The following is a 19,181-nucleotide window of genomic DNA, read 5'->3' as shown; positions in this document are numbered from 1 at the left end:
ACAATCTGTCAGTGTTTGGGACAAATTCTTGGCATCACACTGACACTGATTTCATTTACCACATTAATCATTTGTGTGTTCGTCACTAAATATTTTATGACATTAACAGCGGCATCCTGTTAGTGGGAAATAAAGAGATAAAGCCACTATAGATGACCATAGGCTGCTCTCTCTCCTTTAAGGGAGAGAGTTGACTAGCAGTAATATAATCTGAAGCAAGATAGAGTGGGGGAGAGGTGGAGGGGGGGGAGAGGTTGGGGGGGGGGGGGGGCGCAAAAGGGAAGTTTGAGCTGGAGTGGGGGGGTGGGGGGAAGGGAGGGTGGGGGAGGAGGGTGATGGTCGCGTGCTCCGGCCAGGAGAGGGGGTCGGAGCCAGAATGGCGATTGGACAAGGAAGCAATTCGGAGCCAGAGGGGGTTGGAGTCAGAGAATAGTTCAGAGTCGGATTTCTGGAAATCTAATAGCATTAATTCTCTTCTGTTCTATGTGAAACCAAGTTTTCTTTTCACCTATGTTCACGATAATAGTGGTCTGTAATGTTTTCCTGATTATTAAAAAATACTTATCATGTTTTGTTTACAATGACCAAACAAAAGAGAAATAAAAATTTAGGAGTTAATTGGGTCCGAGACAGCTTAATGATATCCTAATGGGTACATTTTAATTTTAATGAGATTTCAAATGAATCCTAATGATATCTGTACATGGTGATGCTTGAAATCAAAAATAGATTATTTTTGAGCACAATACAACACATTAGCTAAAACAGTTTCATGCTTTTGCAATAATGGAATGCTATTATTTAATTTTTTTCTAATAACATGACCTGACATGTCCACTCAGATTGTAATAAGCTGAATTATAGTGTATATGCTGACAGATGGATTGCGCAGTGTCCCAAAGTTTTTCATAGCATTTGCAAGTGCAGCAGGTGTTTGTTCCTATATCGACAGGAAATTGCTGCAGTTTGGAATAAAGACACATAAGGAAATTAATATCATTTCATAATTCAGTGAGAAATGAAAGAGTAAATGAAGCCAGTTTCCTGAAAATACTGGATTACCTGGCCACTGAAGGAACTAGGTCCACCATTCAATGGGATTTCCTGGTATAGAACATTTCTGTTCCTGGCTTCATTCCCTTCATGTCACTGGTCTTGTAAGTACTGTATAGAGGTTCTTTATCAGGCATATCTATGGGCCTTTCCTTACAATCTGCTGGGGTAGTCACTTTGGGAGTAGTGGGATGTTCAGGATGCAAACTCTTCCTTCTCTATGAAACAGTGCGCACTGTTCTCCTATCTTTCTCGGACAACTTAAAAAGATTGTTACAATATCCTTCACAGCTGATAAGCTATAAAAATAATTTCGCTACATTGAACATTTTCTTCCCTTTATGTTTTTGCTAACTAGCATCCTAAGATAGACTGGTTTAGGATAGAGCCTCTTTGAATTTTGCCTGAACAATGAGCTGAAACACCATCTCCAAATAGCCATTCATCCACCACCAATGACATTTCTAATTATTGCACAGCCACTGACAGTGCTAATTTATTGCCAATTACTGCAGAATTAGGGTAATTTATTTTCTGTAGACCAGTACCTGCATTTACGTTTCACAGTAATAGAAGATTCAAAAGTGCAAAAAAACCATTTGACTCATCAAACCTCATCGTAATTTCTCCTGACCAGAAATAGATCTCATTGTTTGCTGCTGGGAACTTTTCTGACAAGTGAGACACATTGATGTCAAAACACATCAATATTTTACCATGGCAATGAGCCTTCATACATCAGCAATCAACCACATCATTACAAAGTGTTTCCTTTAATTTGGTGTGATCAAACTTTTTGGAAATATTTTCTTGCTTTTTTAAATATTGTTGTATCATATTGAATAAAAAATCCCAAATGATCCATCCGAGGTATTTCAGCTTTGACTTTGGTTTGGGTAATTTTAAACTGAATCCTCCTATTCCTAAAGAAGACTGGATTAAAAAATGTGGTGGTAAACATTAGACAGGGTATAAGCCTACACACACTAACTAAACACAAGACCGAGAAGGAAAAAGGAGAATTCCTTCCAAGAATTCCTTTTCCAGAATTCCAGTAATTCTGTCAACAAGCTCACTGTATTTTAACATTTAAGAAAAACTTGAACAGGTTCATGGATGAGAAGGGTGTGGAGGGATATGGTTCAAGTGCAGGTCAGTGGTACTAGGCAAAAAATGGTTCGGCATAGACAAGAAGGGCCAAAAGGCCTGTTTCTGAGCTGTAACTTTCTATGGTTTCTGTGTATTGCAGGCAACACAAATGAAGACTCACTTACATCATCAATCATGAAACATCTGTTGGATTCAAAGCACTTTGCAGTTCAGAGGGTCAAAAGTGTGGTCAATGAGCAGATTAAAGAGAATGGGTCAGGCTATTTGAATAACGAGGAATCAGTCAGGAATCTGGAGCAAAAGCATGTAAATGGAGTTGAAGGACAGATCAGCTTTGGCTGACAGAACAGGTTCAACAAACAGCCATATTTTTGCTCCTATGTTTTATAGAATGACAGAAGATAATGGTCAGAATTCTCCAATTCTCCAACCTTGCCTGCGGCTGGGATTCTCTGGTCTCGCTGCTGTGAATGGAGATTGGGCTGAGTGCCGAATTCTCTGTTTGAGATGGCCAATATCGTTAAAAAGCTTAGGTATGAAGAGAATAAGTTATCCAAACGAAAGAAGTTTTGGAACAAAAGAAAAGTTGCTATGTAAGTGGGCTTTGGAAGCAGATAATATAGCATTAAGTCACCATTAGATCAGTAGAATATATCTATAAGGATGGATGGCTGGAAGAGGTTGCTAATGTCAGGAGAAGTGAAGTGGTAGAGGAATTTCAATATTAGGATGAGGGTCATATAATTAATTTTCGTGGGTAGAGAGTTCCATAGAATTTAGTAAGAACATAAGAACATAAGAAATAGGAGCAGGAGTAGGCCATCTGGCCCTTCGAGCCTGCCCCGCCATTCAATAAGATCATGGCTGATCTGTCGTGGCTCAGTTCCACTTTCCGGCCCTCTCCCCATAACCCTTAATCCCCTCTCTTATCAAAAACCCATCAACCCGCTTCTTGAAAATATTTAGCGAGGCAGCCTCCACCACTTCAACGGGCAGAGAATTCCAGAGATTCACCACCCTTTGAGTGAAGAAGTTCCTCCTCAACTCCGTTCTAAAACGCCCCCCCTTTATCTTGAGGCTGTGCCCCCTAGTCCTACTGTCTTTTTTCAGTGGGAAGAGTCTCTCCACCTCTATCCTATCCATCCCATTCATCATCTTATACGTCTCAATGAGATCTCCCCTCATTCTTCTAAACTCCAACGAGTACAAGCCTAGTTTATTCAGCCTCTCCTCATAGTTCAACCCCCTCAACTCCGGTATCAGCCTAGTAAACCTCCTCTGCACTCCCTCCAAGGCCAAAATATCTTTGCGCAGGTGCGGCGCCCAAAACTGCACACAGTACTCCAGCTGCGGCCTCACCAATGCCCTATACAGCTGCAGCAAGACCTCCCTACTTTTATATTCAATCCCCCTCGCTATGAAGGCCAGCATCCCATTCGCCTTCCTGACCACCTGCTGCACCTGCAAGCTGGGTTTTTGCGACTCATGCACAAGCACCCCGAGGTCCCTCTGCACCGTCGCCTGCTGCAGTTTTTCGCCCCGTAAGTAATAGTCCTTCCTACCATTCTTCCTACCAAAGTGGACCACCTCACACTTGCCAACATTAAATTCCATTTGCCATTTCCTGGCCCATTCGCCCAGCCTATCTAGATCCTTCTGCAGACTCTCCACACCCTCCGCACAATTTGCCGTTCCCCCAATCTTGGTGTCATCCGCAAATTTCGACACCCTACACTCGGTTCCCTCCTCCAGATCATCTATATAAATGGTAAAAAGCTGAGGCCCCAGCACCGACCCCTGGGGCACTCCACTAGTCACCATCCGCCAATCCGAATAGCACCCATTGACCCCCACTCTCTGCCTCCTATTTGACAACCAATCCTCTATCCACGCTAACACCCTACCCCCAACTCCAAGTCCCCTGACCTTCTGCAATAACCTCTTATGAGGTACTTTGTCAAACGCCTTCTGAAAATCCGGAAAGACCACATCCACCGGCTCTCCTCTATCGACCGCCCTAGACACATCCTCATAGAAAGCAGGATTCTGGAACAAAGAAATTTGGCTTCTGCGTAGTTAGTACAAGAGTCATTGAATGTGGGTAAAAAAGGTATTAAACCTTTGGTAAGGTTTTTGGGAGTGGACACAAAAATGCAGGGGTGATGATACACAATGGTTTGAAGGTAGGAAAACGTGGTGTTAGCAACCTTAGCAATAATGTAATAGAGAAAGATGAGTTAGAACAGACTGCTCAAGTTCTGTACCTTTGGGCCACTGGCTTGAACTGCCTCCTGGGGCTGGAGACACGTAGATGCCAAGGGCATAGAATCATAAAATCGCTTGTGCAGAAAGAGGCCATTCGGTCCATCAAACCTGTACCAACAACAGTCCCACCCAGGCCCTAGCCTAGTAGCACTACATATTTATATTTAGCATGACTATGACATGCTGACACTCAGGTAAAGCAAGTTATGGTTCACTTTGATATTAAGAAAACAAGATGAGCCAAGGATGAGAGAAGGTCACTTACGCTGTTTAAAGTTCCGCCATCATTTAAAATTCTTTGCATAAATAATTTTTTCCTACTCAATTTACTTTTCATGTTTCTGTGTTTTGGTTTGCTTCCTTTTACTTCTGACATATTTTGAAAAATCTGGATTTTCGATGTGATTTAATATCTTAAATACATGAGTGAAGTGTTTCTATAATGCCTTTTTTCATTCTTTCACAGGATGAGTATCACCGACAAGGCCAGAATTTGTTGTCCATCCCTAATTGCTCTTGAGTAGTTGATGGTGAGCCACCAAGCAGTCCATGTGGTGTAGGTACACAAACAATTCTGCTAGGGAGGGAGCTCCAGTGTTTTGACACAGTGACAGTGAAGGAATGGTGATATCGTTCCAAGTCAGGAAAATGTGTAGCTTGGAGGGGAACTTGCATCCGCTACCTTGGTCCTTCTACGTGATAAGATATGCAGGTTTGGAAGGTGCTACTGAAAGAAAAATACATTTGTCTGCACTATTACCATGCAAGGATATCTTCTTGTTAAATGTTGATCAAAGCTAGACAAATTATTCTGAGGACATTTTTATATGGCTCTCATTTCATTTGGATAGCAGCTACTGTGGTATTCAAACCATTAAGTATAGTTCCAATATATAAACTCAGATAGAACCATAAGAATTGTGTAAAAGAAACCTCCTAGATCTCTGTCAATACTCACTCTTTGAATTGCATTATATACTCTTGACGCATTGGAAGAATAGACTGTTTTGGAAAATGATGTTTTCATGGTTCATGGCCAACGCTATGCATAGATCTACAGCTAAAGAAGACAAGTTCAAGTTGTGGTCGCAAGGACAATTCATAATAAATAACAGCATGTCATTTTGTTTTTGTGGAATTGGTTATATTTCAGTTCAAATACTGTGTTCAGTTTTGGTGTCCTTACATGGTGACTGACATAGAAGCTCAGAAAGGGAGCAGAGAAGAGCAACGAGATTAACTCCCAGTTTCAAACACCTCAGTAACCCAAATATACTCAATGAGCTGAAAAATGACTGTATCAATATGGACCAATTAGGGAAGACTGGGGTCATATTTACAAGATATTTGAGGGATGAAATAGGTTGCATGTTGGGCAATTTGTCATTTCTCAGTGGGAAGTGGATCTTTGGAACAGGTCGTTGGCTTATTTTGTGACTGTCAATTGTCTGTATTCATTCAGGAGAGACTAAGACCTGTTTTTGACTCAGGCAGAGATCATTTACACATAAGACATACGTATCCTGAAATTTAAATTAGGATCTATGTGATCTCCTGGACTAGGTGACATGGAGAGAGAAAGAATTGTTGAAATGGAGTTAAGAAGGACAAAGGCTGCATTCTGTTTCTCTGTTGCCTCCGTGGATGTGCTACTGGGGGTGTGACGACCCAGAGGGACGTGGTATTCTTGAGATCAGCAACCGGACCATGGTTTCATGCTCCTGGACCCAATAATTCAGGAAGCACATCACTGATCTAAGCAGGCAAGGTGCGAGCAATGACACTTCACCCAATATCTTGATATGCATTTTATTTCAGTCTCCCTCACACTGTGTTCTAAAGTCTCTTCTAGCACATCACTCCTCACAGCAACTAGACTTGGAGCTATCCCTATCTATCTCTATGAACTTCCACGCATCCCCATCTGTTCATTCACCACTGAACCTCATTCTTACAGAAAGTCACCCTCAGCAAATGTCTCTGTTCAACACCTGCCATCAGTCTCATTCATTTGTCTCTCCTTTCCTTTTTTATAAGAGAGAAGATCACAGAACAACAAAGAGAGATAGAAAATGGGAAGTGGCCCTCCAGCCATCTCTCAATTAACAGCCACTGGGGAGGTGGCACTGGACAACAGCTGAGTCTCCATGTAACTGGCCATCAATAATGAGGAGATGACAGCTACCTAATAATGGAACTAAATATCTGACAGTTAAATGGTGAACAACGCTTTGTCATGTTGACTTGATGTCAACAATGGTTAAAATATGATCATATACATAATAAATCCAAACATTCTTACCTAGACAACACTCACTCATGTCTTTTATCTCCCACAGGGGCTTCACACAAACATTAGGATGTGGTCAAACTCACTCATGACAATGTTCATTCCTCTGGGTGTTCACTTCCTTTGAGGGTACCCCATCACAAGGGCTCAGACAAACTTTACATGTGCTCCAAATCATGCACTTTGATGCTGGTAGGTTCAACGATAGTTGAATTTCACTTGGTAACTGACAATTTACAAACAGGGACTGCAGAGGAGAGGGGGTATCAGAGGGCATGGGATTTCCAAGATTTGTTCAGCTGGATGTAGATGCAGTCCCATAGGTGCTGTCAATGAACAATTTATTTATCCCTGAAACTCTCACGTCGGTGGGTCAAGTTAGAGGCTAGGCATCTGGGTCACTCTCTGGTGCGCACAACACATCTGCTGATATACATCGGGTGGAGGATGGAACATCTAAGGCCTCTGACATGTGGCGGTGTCCAGCCAGTCGACCTCCACATCCTTCTTCTTCAAAAAGTCTCCTTGCTGCTGTGCCGGGTTGTGTAGAGCACAGCACACAACCACAATGTGGAATGATATCAGGAGCTATTTTGGAGGGCCCCACCAGAACAGTCCTGGCACCTGAACTGCATTTTGAGGAGCCCTAGTACCGTTCCACTATTGAATGGGTAACAACGTGGACCTCATTATATTGGGTCTCCGCCTCTGTCTCAGGCCTCCGTACAGGCATCATCAGCCAAGTCCAAAGCAATTATCCCACATCCCTCTTGAGCTATCCCTGCACCATAAGCTCCTCCTTAAAGACCAACAGGACATCTGGGCTCCTCAATATAAATCTGTGAGGCACGCTGCTGGGGTGTCTGCCACAGGCATGATGTTGAGCTGATGATCACACACCAACTGCACATTGATGGAATGGAAGCCCTTTCTATTCAGGAATCTTCCTGGATTTTTCACTGGGTCCTTGAGATCAAAGTGACTGCAGTCTATAGCCTCCTGTACATTTGGCATTCATGCAATGGCCACAAATCCTGCAGCCCGGTCTTCCTGCTGGACCTGGTCCAGGTCAAATTTAATATACTGGCCATCCCGGGCATACTGGGCATCCGTGAACTCCCTCAGACATGCTAATGCTATCTCCACTCACACTGTCTGCATCTTTAAGACTTGAATAGCAGGTTGGCTGTAAAGACTTGCATTCTAATCAGTATTCTGTAAACTGTGTGTGTCTTTATATGCCCTTCTCTGATCAGAACCTTCCACACACCTGACGAAGGAACACCGTTTCCGGAAGCTTGTGGGATTACTATCAAATAAACTGGTTGGACTTAAACCTGGTGTTGTGAGACTTCTTACTGCAATAGCTGAGTGTTGCAGACTGGCACATCCCTGGGTCCAGAACGATGTGCTCAGGGATGCAGTAGAGCTTGGAGAAGTTGCTGCAAAGTCTCAACAGGAAAGGGCCAAACCTTGCGGAGGCCCTCCCGCATAGTATACCAAGGGGCTGAAACCAGTAAAACCCTTTGGCCTGTGTGCTCTGTCCAATACTGGACACAAAATGTAAATGTACATTGTAAATATAAGCTGTAATGATGATTTTAATGCAGTACGTCATGTACTGAATTGAAACGAACTGATCAGTACTAAACTTAATGTAATGTTAAAGAACTTTTATGTATGTACTTTGACAACTTCTCAGAATAAAGTATTATGTGGGGGGAAAAAAGATGTTCTAGGGACTTGAACGTACATGTACAATGAACTGAGAAAGTTAGCATGGTAATACAGCAAGCAATTAGGAAGACGAATGGCATATTCACCTTCACTGCAAGGGGACTGGAGTGTGAGAATTGTATAAGTTAGTCCTTTGGTATTTAAGTATTGCTGAGACAGGATGGGCAAGTTATCAGTTTTCCAACATAGGACATCCCTTTACCTAGGTACCAAAGCTTTTGGTCTCACATTCATCAGGACAATCACAGGAATACCAGTCACCGGAATACTAGTCACAGGAGAAACAACTTTATATTGTATGAGAAACAGTGATATTGGATGGCAAGTGGACTCTGATTAATAGCGGTGCTGCCATAGAGAATGCACCAGTTGATTCTGATTGATCGTTAATTGCCAAGCATTGTTTGAAATTTAAACTCTGTTTGGTCAAGGCATCAAAAGTTTTGATAAATTTGCCAGCATGTTACCACCCCAAACTCTCAATGGGAATTGGAGAGGGCAAGAGGAAATGCATGACGAAGTCCTTTGATCTTGGCCAGGATTTTATAGTTTTGGGATCAGCAAGACCGTAAAATCCTGTCCATTGTCTTTCTCCAGAAATCCTCAAATTATATAAGACTTTCTTGAGAGCACACCTGGGTTATTGTGTGCTGATTTGGTCTTTATATTGAAGGAAAAATATACCTGTATGGGAGGCTGTGCAACAAAGTTCATGAGATCAGTACCTAGGTAAAGGAATGCTCTAAGTTGAAAAACTGGTTAATTTTCCCATCCTGTCTGGAGTTCTGAAGGATAATTGTTGATTTTATTGAAACAACAAATTCTGAAGGCACTTGACAGGGTAGGCCCTGAGAGGTTGTTTCATTGGCTAGGGAATCTGGAACACAGGGGCACAGTCCCAGAATAAGAGGTCAATCACTTATCACCCCACAAAAAGTTAGTGTGCAGGTGCAGCAAGTAATTAGGAAGGCAAATGGAATGTTGCCCTTTATTGAAAAGGGAATGGAGTATAAAAGGAGGAATTCTTGCTGTCACATACAGAGTTCCTCTAAGACTGCAAGCAAACAGTTCTGATCTCCTTACTTAAGGAGGGATATACTTGCACTGGGGGATGTTCAGAGAAGGTTTATGAGTTTGATTCCTGGGATAAAGGAGTTGTCTTGATGAAAGGTTGAAGTTTGGGCCTTTACTCATTGGAACTTAGAAGAATGAGAGATAATCTTACTGATTTGAATGAAATGTAAGATTCCCGGGGGGCTTGGTAGAGAAGATGCTGAAAGAATGCTTCCCCTCACGGGAGAATCTAAAACTGGGGGCATAACTTCAAAATAAGGGATCTCCCATTTAAAAGATGAATTTCTTCTCTTGAGGGCAATGTCCGCCTGTGCCCCCAATCATCTGGAGGGCTTCACTGGCCTCTAGTCCCACTGGTGAGGTCATCACGTCACATCCCTGTTGGTGCAGACCATACGCGATCCTCGCTGGTGAGGACTTCCACTGGCATGCAAGTAAGCATGAAGACCCCTGGATACTTGCATTTAAATCAATATTTAAACTAGCCTCGCACCCCCACCAGAAAAGGCCGGTAACATTTGTTTCTGTCTTCACGGAGGAGGATGTGAATAATTTGCCGGGTGTTAGCGATGGAAAGGTGGTAGGACTGGAGGGTCTTAATGACATTACTGTTACTAGAGAGGTGGTGCGCAACAGACTGGAGGGGCTGATTGTGGACAAGTCCCCAGGACCGGATGGAATGCATCCGAGGGTTCTGAAAGAAATGGCGGAGGTGATAGTGGATGCCTTGGTGGTTATTTTCCAGACGTCGCTGGATTCCGGGGAAGTGCCGGAGGATTGGAAAACGGCTAATGTTACGCCGTTGTTTAAGAAGGGTGCCAGGCAAAAGGCGGGGAATTACAGGCCGGTTAGTTTAACGTCTGTGGTAGGTAAAATGTTAGAATCCGTCATTAAGGAGGAAATTGCGAGGCATCTTGAAGGGAATTGCTTGATAGGGCAGACGCAACACGGTTTCATTAAAGGGAAGTCGTGTCTGACAAATTTACTGGAGTTCTATGAGGATGTGTCTAGGGCGGTGGATAGAGGAGAGCCGGTGGATGTGGTCTTTCTGGATTTTCAGAAGGCGTTTGATAAGGTACCTCACAAGAGGTTACTGCAGAAGGTCAGAGGACATGGAGTTGGGGGTAGGGTGTTAGCGTGGATAGAGGATTGGTTGTCAAATAGGAGGCAGAGAGTGGGGGTCAATGGGTGCTATTCGGATTGGCGGTTGGTGACTAGTGGGGTGCCCCAGGGGTCGGTGCTGGGGCCTCAGCTATTTACCATTTATATAGATGATCTGGAGGAGGGAACCGAGTGTAGGGTGTCGAAATTTGCTGATGACACCAAGATTGGGGGAAAGGCAAATTGTGCGGAGGGTGTGGAGAGTCTGCAGAAGGATCTAGATAGGCTGGGCGAATGGGCCAGGAAATGGCAAATGGAATTTAATGTTGGCAAGTGTGAGGTGGTCCACTTTGGTAGGAAGAATGGTAGGAAGGACTATTACTTATGTGGCGAAAAACTGCAGCAGGCGACGGTGCAGAGGGACCTCGGGGTCCTTGTGCATGAGTCGCAAAAACCCAGCCTGCAGGTGCAGCAGGTGGTCAGGAAGGCGAATGGGATGCTGGCCTTCATAGCGAGGGGGATTGAATATAAAAGTAGGGAGGTCTTGCTGCAGCTGTATAGGGCATTGGTGAGGCCGCAGCTGGAGTACTGTGTGCAGTTTTGGGCGCCGCACCTGCGCAAGGATATTTTGGCCTTGGAGGGAGTGCAGAGGAGGTTTACTAGGCTGATACCGGAGTTGAGGGGGTTGAGCTATGAGGAGAGGCTGAATAAACTAGGCTTGTACTCGTTAGAGTTTAGAAGAATGAGGGGAGATCTCATTGAGACGTATAAGATGATGAATGGGATGGATAGGATAGAGGTGGAAAGACTCTTCCCGCTCAAAAAAGACAGTAGGACTAGGGGGCACAGCCTCAAGATAAAGGGGGGGCGGTTCAGAACGGAGTTGAGGAGGAACTTCTTCACTCAAAGGGTGGTGAATCTCTGGAATTCTCTGCCCATTGAAGTGGTGGAGGCTGCCTCGCTAAATATTTTTAAGAAGCGGGTTGATGGGTTTTTGATAAGAGAAGGGATTAAGGGTTATGGGGAGAGGGCGGGAAAGTGGAACTGAGCCACGACAGATCAGCCATGATCTTATTGAATGGCGGGGCAGGCTCGAAGGGCCAGATGGCCTACTTCTGCTCCTATTTCTTATGTTCTTATGTTCTTATGAAACCAGGTGCGAACTCAATTTTTTGCTTCTTGCCTGATCTTAACTGTTCACCTTGTTGTTCAGCCACATAGTTAGCTGGAATGATCGCTCTGTAAGGGGCAATTTAACATGACCAATCTGCACACCTTTGGACTTTGGGAACAGTCTGGAGCAAAAGACGAAACCCATCCAGAAGGGAGGGAATGTGCAAACTTCACACAGACAGTGACCGAAGGCTAGAATTGAACTGGGATCCTGGGCACTGTGAGGCAGCAGTGCTATCTATTGTGCCACTGTGCTGCCCATCCTTCTCAACAGGTAGTGGAATGGAGATCTGTGAATATTTTCAAGGCAGATATAGATAGATTCTTGATAAACAAGGCAATTAAAGGTTATGGGGTTGGAACGTAGATTTAAGGTTACAATCGGATCAGCCACAATCTTATTGAATAAAGGAGCAGATCCAAGGGGCTGAGTAGCCTATTCCTGCTCCTAATTGATATGTTTGTATGGTTGCTGGGTAGCTGACCAACCCTTTTTCATGTTTGATCGTAAGAGTAAACGAATTGATGGCGGACAGCGAGGGACGGTAAGAGAGATGTGTTTGTTCTCTGTTACTATCACGGGTGTCGGGAGGGCTGGTGGTAAGTTATCTAAGTGGCTTTTGCATGTGGCTGTTAAACAGATGCACTCTTGGAATCAAAGTGATTCTTGCAATAATCAGGGCCACCGTAGTTATCCTGGGTGGCAATCTTAGAAACCCTACAGTGCAGAAAGAGGCCATTTGGCCCATAGAGTCTGCACCGACCACAATCCCATCCAGGCCCTCTCCCCACAACCCCATGCATTTACCCTAGTTAGTGCTCTAACACTAAGGGGCAATTTAGCATGACCAGTCCACCTAAGCCACACATCTTTGAACAGTGAAAAGATTTTTAATAGATATGCACAAGATTTACAGACAACTGTCATAAAGCATGTGCCCTGTTGCAGTCCACCCTACCAGATGCCTTGCACCTTGAAGCAGACTTACTGCTTGGAGGCAAGCGATCAGAGGATACCAAGTTGAAACATGGCTACTGACTCCTCTCAGGAATATGAGGAATGAGGCCCAAGGATGATACCATTTGACAACCAGATGCACTTTTGAGTACCAGAACAAATCTGGAGGCATCCTTCATTAGGCATTAGCCAGGGTCTCCACAGTGGTTGAGATCTGCTGTACTGTGTACAATATTGCCCAGTAGTGAGGTTCGGATGTGCAAGAAGAATAAGGCACAGCTCTCAGAACTTATGGGCAACCTAAGAAGGAGAATGAGGGAGAAAATGAGGAGGAGGAGGATGAGGGGGTGCAGAATGATGTGGACAATAAAGCATCAATGGTGTACATTGTTACACAGGGGCAGCACAGTTCCACAGTGTTTAGCACTGCTGCTTCACAGCTTCAGGGTCTTGGGTTCGATTCCTGGCTTGGGTCACTGTCTGCGTGGAGTTTGCACCTTCTCCTCGTGTCTGAGTGGGTTTCCTCCAGGTGCTCCGGTTCCCTCCCACAGTCCAAAGATGTGTGGATTAGGTTGATTGGCCATGCTAAAATTGCCCCTTAGGTATTGAGATGCATAGATTAGTGGGTAAAATATGTAGGGGTATTGGGGTAGGGCCTGGGTGCTTGGTCCAAACTTGATAGGCCAAATGGTCTTCTTCTGCACAGTAGGACTCTATGATTGTTGAACACCAGCTGTACACTGGTGGTTTGGAAGCCCTTATGTTTGATGAAAAATTCTGAATGATTCAAGACCTGGGAAGGAGTGCAGAGGAAATTCACAAGGACGTTGCCTGGAATGGAACATTTAAGTGATAAAGAGAGGTTGGATAGGCTTGTGTTATTTGGTCTGGAGCAGAGAAGTCTGAGGGGTGGCCTCATTGAGGAGTTCAAGATTATGAGGGGCATGGACAGGGTGAATAGGCACCAGCTGTTCCTCTTAGTTGAAGGGTCAGTTACGAGGGGACACAAGTTAAAAGTGAGGGATGGGAGGTTTAGGTGGGATTTGAGGAAAACATTTTTTTACCCAGAGGGTTGTGATGGTCTGGAATGCACTGCTGGAGAGAGTGGTGAAGGTGGGATGCGTCACATCATTCAAAAAGTATCTGGATGAGTACTTGGCACCTCATAACATTCAAGGCTATTGGCCAAGTGTTGGCAAGTGGATTAAGTGGACCCTTTCATGCAGTGGTGCAGACTTGATGGGCTGAAGGGCCCCTTCTGCACTGTAGTATTCTGTGAAGGTGCATTCATTGCTATATGTATGCAGTCAATGATATTCTGCACTGCACTCCAAAAACAAGAACCCAATCTTTCTAACCAGAGTAATATAGGCAAAGTTGACATAATTGGCATGCATGACAAAAAGCCATGAGTCTTATGCATTTGTGGGCCCCAACCTTGTGATGTCTCTGGCAGACCCCTGAAATGATTCTGAAATAGAGAAGTTGAGGCTAGCAATGAATTTTATAACAACTGCTGAAGCATAGTCAGCAGGTTTTGATGGATATACGTCTTGTTCCAACTGCTGGAAATATCCACCATCATTTCACACAACACAAACATCCTGAGACTGGACACACCAAGGCAGTTTATGTTCTATTGGTAGATCTTGTGTGATGGGAATGGCTACCAGCAATCTCTCCCTCTCTGTTGATCCCCATTCTCCTACAGTTATAGGTCTGCGAGGACCAGGCTGTTGCCGGTGCCACAGTTGGTAGCACTGGTACACTGCCACCATTGCTGTTGATGGCCACCTTTGTCGTCATTTGTGGTCCAAGCTGAGGTTCAGTCTAAAGCAGCATAATTGGCACTCATGCTGGTCTGATTGATCAGAGTTCCAATGTGCGGATCATACCCTCAAACCTCCAAACTGCTGAATAAACCACCAAGTGTTGAGAGTGATCTCTCAGTAGATGTACTGCAAACAAACCTAAAGGAAGTAGCTGTGAGTACTAAACACTTATTGTCAAATTTCCTTGATGTGTCTTCAGTCCCCTCAAAAGCCCATGTTCCTGGCTTGCTTCCATTACCAAGTTCTAGAAAGCCTGGGAAACCGATGAACTTAAAGTTAAAATCCCAAGTTAATTTCACTCTAACATATCTGAAGTGGCAAACTGTCTCACCCAATGGGATTGCTCACATGTAACCGAAAACATTGCAGTGAAATACAAAGTCAGAAGGTTGGAGCAGACGTCCTGACACGTTGTGAATTTTGCTGTTTATAATTCTCCACCAATTCCCAAATCCACAAGCTCCTGCATATTGAAATCCAGCTTAGTATAACCAATTGAGTGAGCTTGATAAACTGAAAAGAAATATTCAGTGGCAAATAAATTACAGAAATTAAAACACTGAAAATATAAAACAGTTTAAAATAGTTATTCAAATTAGTGACAGAGCAACATTAGAACAGATTATGCTTCACGAACAAAGGTTCTCTATCCTTGTGAGTCAGAACACATCCCTGCAATGAATCTCAGAACCACAAAATAGTTACAGTGCAGGAGGAATCCATTCAGCCCATTGTGTCAGTCCCACAATGAGCAATTCACCTAGTTCTGTTCCGCCACATTCTCCCCGTATTCCTGTATACTCTTCTTCTTAGGATAATAGTCTAATTCCTTTCTGAAAGCTTTGATTAAACCTGCTTCCACCACATTCTCAGGCAGTGCGTTCTGGATCTTAACCATTTGCTGTGGGAAATCGTTTTCCCTGAAATTGCTTTTGCCAGAAGATATAAAATTAATGAACATTTTAATTACAATGGAATACCGCAGTTATCATTGATATCTACGCACACCAACTTCTTTAAGAATTATCTATGCAAGGGCATAGCTCCCATAAGATATTTGTTTGTTCTCTGCCAATCTCGCAACAAAACCCAATAACTGCCCAGTCAACATCTGAACCAACTACACATGAATTACAGTTTTACATGCATTATATTTCATACCTACTCAGTACTGAAAACAGGTTCAACCACAGTGATTGACAGGTTTTTGGACTGTTCCTCCATGGCTACTCATTTCCATATATGGAAACATCTAAAATCTTTTTTCCTTCTCCTCTTTCACTACTAAATTGGGAACTGCTGGCCATATTTGATCCGTGTGTTTTGGAAACTGTTATAGCTTCAATATGCTAGACATGCGAAAGGTAGGTGTGATTACAATGCAACAGTAGGGTGTGACTCTGCAGTCTGGCAGGGAGTCATTGGGAGACATGGAGTGGGCACGTGTAACAGTAACGGTCTACTCTTAATGAAGACCTGTGCAGCACACGACCTCCTCATCACCAACACAACCTTCCATCTGCCTACCCAGGACAGTGTTGCTGGAATCAGTTTCAAGTACAGAGTGGATGGGAAGCTCTTCAACCTCAGAAGACTTCAAGCTATTACCAAAGTGAAGGAAACTGTTCTGAGAGATTTCCTCTTTGCTGATGACTGCGCCCTGTATACTGGCTCAGAGCCAGAGTTGCAAGTCAGTATGGACAAATTTTCCACAGCATGTGACAATTTTGGACTCACCATCAATATTAAAAAGACTGAAGTCATGCACCAGCCTGCTCCTCATGCACTGTACACAAAACCCATAATCACAGTCAAAGGGCAGCAACTACAGGCAGTGGACTAGTTCACTTATCTTGGTAGTACCCTCTCCCAAGCAGTGACTATTGATATAGAAGTTTAACTGCAGAATAGCAAAGGCAAGTTCTGCTTTCGGTCGACTGCATTTCATTGTATGGGAACATCGAGGAATCAGCCCAGCAACAAAACTGAAGGTCTACAGCGCCGTGGTACTCACTACCCTCCTGTATGCCTGTGAAATGTGGACAGCTCCATCATTTCCACATGACTTGCCTTCGCAGAATATTATGCATCAGGTGGCAAAACAAAGTACCAGATGCTGAAATTCTCTCTGGAGCAAGTCTACCATCAGTCCACACACTGCTGATGAGAGCGCAGACCTGGTCGGCAGGTCATATCATCCATAAGCCAGATGAGTGTATACCCAAGCAACTTCTTTTTGGGGAACGCTCTGCTGGAAGACCCTCGCATGGAGGGCAGAAGAAACGTTACAAAGACACGCTCAAAGCCTCCCTGAAGTCGCTTGACATAGACACGACCACCTGGGAAATGCTGGCACAAAACCGCCCTACCTGGCGCTGCCTCATCCACAAGGGCTGTCAAGCTTATGAAGCCAGGTGCATTGCTGAAGCACAACTTAAGCGTGAGTTGCGCAAGTCCAGAGCCACCAGCGCAACAACTACCGTGCCTACACAAGTCTGTTCAATATGTGCCAGGACATTCCTTGCCCGAATTGGCCTGATCAGTCATCTTCAGACACACCGCAACCAGCCTCAAAATGACTAATGGTGTCGAGGTCCTCATCGATGACAATGGATGAACAATGTGACTGACAGTGGTCACTGCAGAAATAATAGGCAGGATTGCAGGAGAGGTGGGAAAAGTATTGTAATTCATCACATGAGTTCTCAATCTCAATTACATGGCTTTGGGAAGGCCAAATATTTTCCAAGTAGCCAGGACATTCCAATTTTACAGCTTTATGCTCCTCCCAGCAGCTGCTTCAGAATATAGGATAACATTATTCACAAATAGAACTAAAAAGAACAGCTCCCAATCCTCTGTCCACTAACTCAATGTGTTGTAGCTGACTCAATTGCATCATTCACAGTTTTTGTGTCAGTGTTAGTTCTAATGCTGAATTCAAACAAATCTTGGGTTGCTTTATATTCCAATAATAGTCACTGGATGGCTACTCTGCCATCCATTATTTTATTAGAAAAGGAGTTTTGCACTGACTTTAAATAGTGCTGAAACTGCAATAATGAAATGGTCAGCATCTGTCACTTCTTCTCAGATCATATCAATTTAAAAGGTAATGGGGAGAACTTCCATAGCTTAGCCCAGCCATTCAGGACTGTTCCTTTCAACACAGGACCTGAAATGGCAGTTTCAGCATGCCTTGGTGCATTGGATTGGTTAAGCTGGATGGTAAATGTGACAAAGCAACTTTTGTGTCCTGTATAATGAGAATTGTATTATAAAAGTATAAAAAAAGTCCAAATTTTGCTAAGCTTTAATATAGGAGTTTTGAACACTCAAGAGTGATCTGAGGCAATAATCTCATCAATGCGAATGTATAAAGCATGGGGCCTACAATTCATAATGAACACTTGAAACCACTATGGCATCTGCTGAAGTCCTAACAGTCAAGATGTAATAGAATCATAGAACTCCACAGTGCAGAAAGAGGCCCTTCGGCCCATCGAGTCTGCACCGAACACAATCCCACCCAGGCCCTACCCTCATATCCCGACATATTATACCCACTAATCCCTCTAACCTAATCACTTCAAATTTATGAAAAGATAACCCCAGTGTACTATGGAAAACAATGAACTCAATGATATTCTTCCCCATTTAACCATAAATCATCTGATAGATATAAATTTACCGCCATTTCATTTCTCATCCCCACACCAGCCAGCAACCAGCCATCCAGCCTAATCCCATTTCTTGATTCTTTGTGCACAGCCATGTAAGTTATAGATCCAGTACACCACCCTCCTCTGGTTGAAAAATATTTCTGCCAAAGACACCCGAAATCTTCTTTCTCTTACTCTAAATCTATACCCCTTGGTTATGAACCTCTCAATCAAAAGGAATAGGTCCATCAGATCTAGACCCTTCATAATTCTAAACACTCAATTAGATTGCCCCTCAGCCTGCTCTGTTCCAAAGAAAACAACTCCAGCCTATCCAATCCTTCCTCTGCACTAAAATTATCCAATCTAGACAATATCCTTGTGAATCTTCTCTGTACCCTCTCCAGTAGAATCACATCTTTCTGATAACATGGTGATTGAATCTGCATGCAGCATTCCAGCTGTGGCCTAACGTGTTGTATAGAATTCCAACATAACTGTCCAGCTCTTATATTCTATTCCTAAAGAGAAGCATCCTCTTTACCTATTAACCACTTTCTCTGCTGCTCAGCCACCTTCATGCTCCTGTGGAGATGCACTCTGTTTCTCTACATTTCTCAGCGTCCCTCAATTTATCATGTATTGTCTTGCTTCGTTACCCTTCCCCAAATTCATTTCCTCACACTTCTCAGGATTGGGTCACACGGCACCAGGGTATAGTCCAAATTTGTGATGTCAAATAAACCTGAGGAAGGAGTAGCATTCCAAAAGCTAGTAATTTCAAATAAACATGTTGTAGTGTAACCTGGTGTCATATGACCTCTCATCTCGTCCAACACTGTTGGACTATAACCTGGTGTCGTGCGATCTTCACCCTGGTCCAACACTGGCATCTCCACATCATTATCTGGATTGAACATCATTTG

At 43.7% G+C, this 19,181-nt stretch overlaps 1 protein-coding gene across 1 annotated transcript in view; it reads right to left on the bottom strand.

The window, feature by feature from the left end:
- The window catches only part of gpc6a (glypican 6a), a 980,820-nt gene that overhangs the window by 72,371 nt on the left and 889,268 nt on the right, over positions 1–19,181 (bottom strand). The window lies entirely within an intron of this gene.

This window comes from Carcharhinus amblyrhynchos, chromosome 10 (assembly GCF_965287045.1).
Source record: "Carcharhinus amblyrhynchos chromosome 10, sCarAmb.v2.hapA, whole genome shotgun sequence".
In the NCBI taxonomy this organism is placed as follows: domain Eukaryota; kingdom Metazoa; phylum Chordata; class Chondrichthyes; order Carcharhiniformes; family Carcharhinidae; genus Carcharhinus; species Carcharhinus amblyrhynchos.
This window is presented reverse-complemented; position numbering and strand designations above follow the sequence as displayed.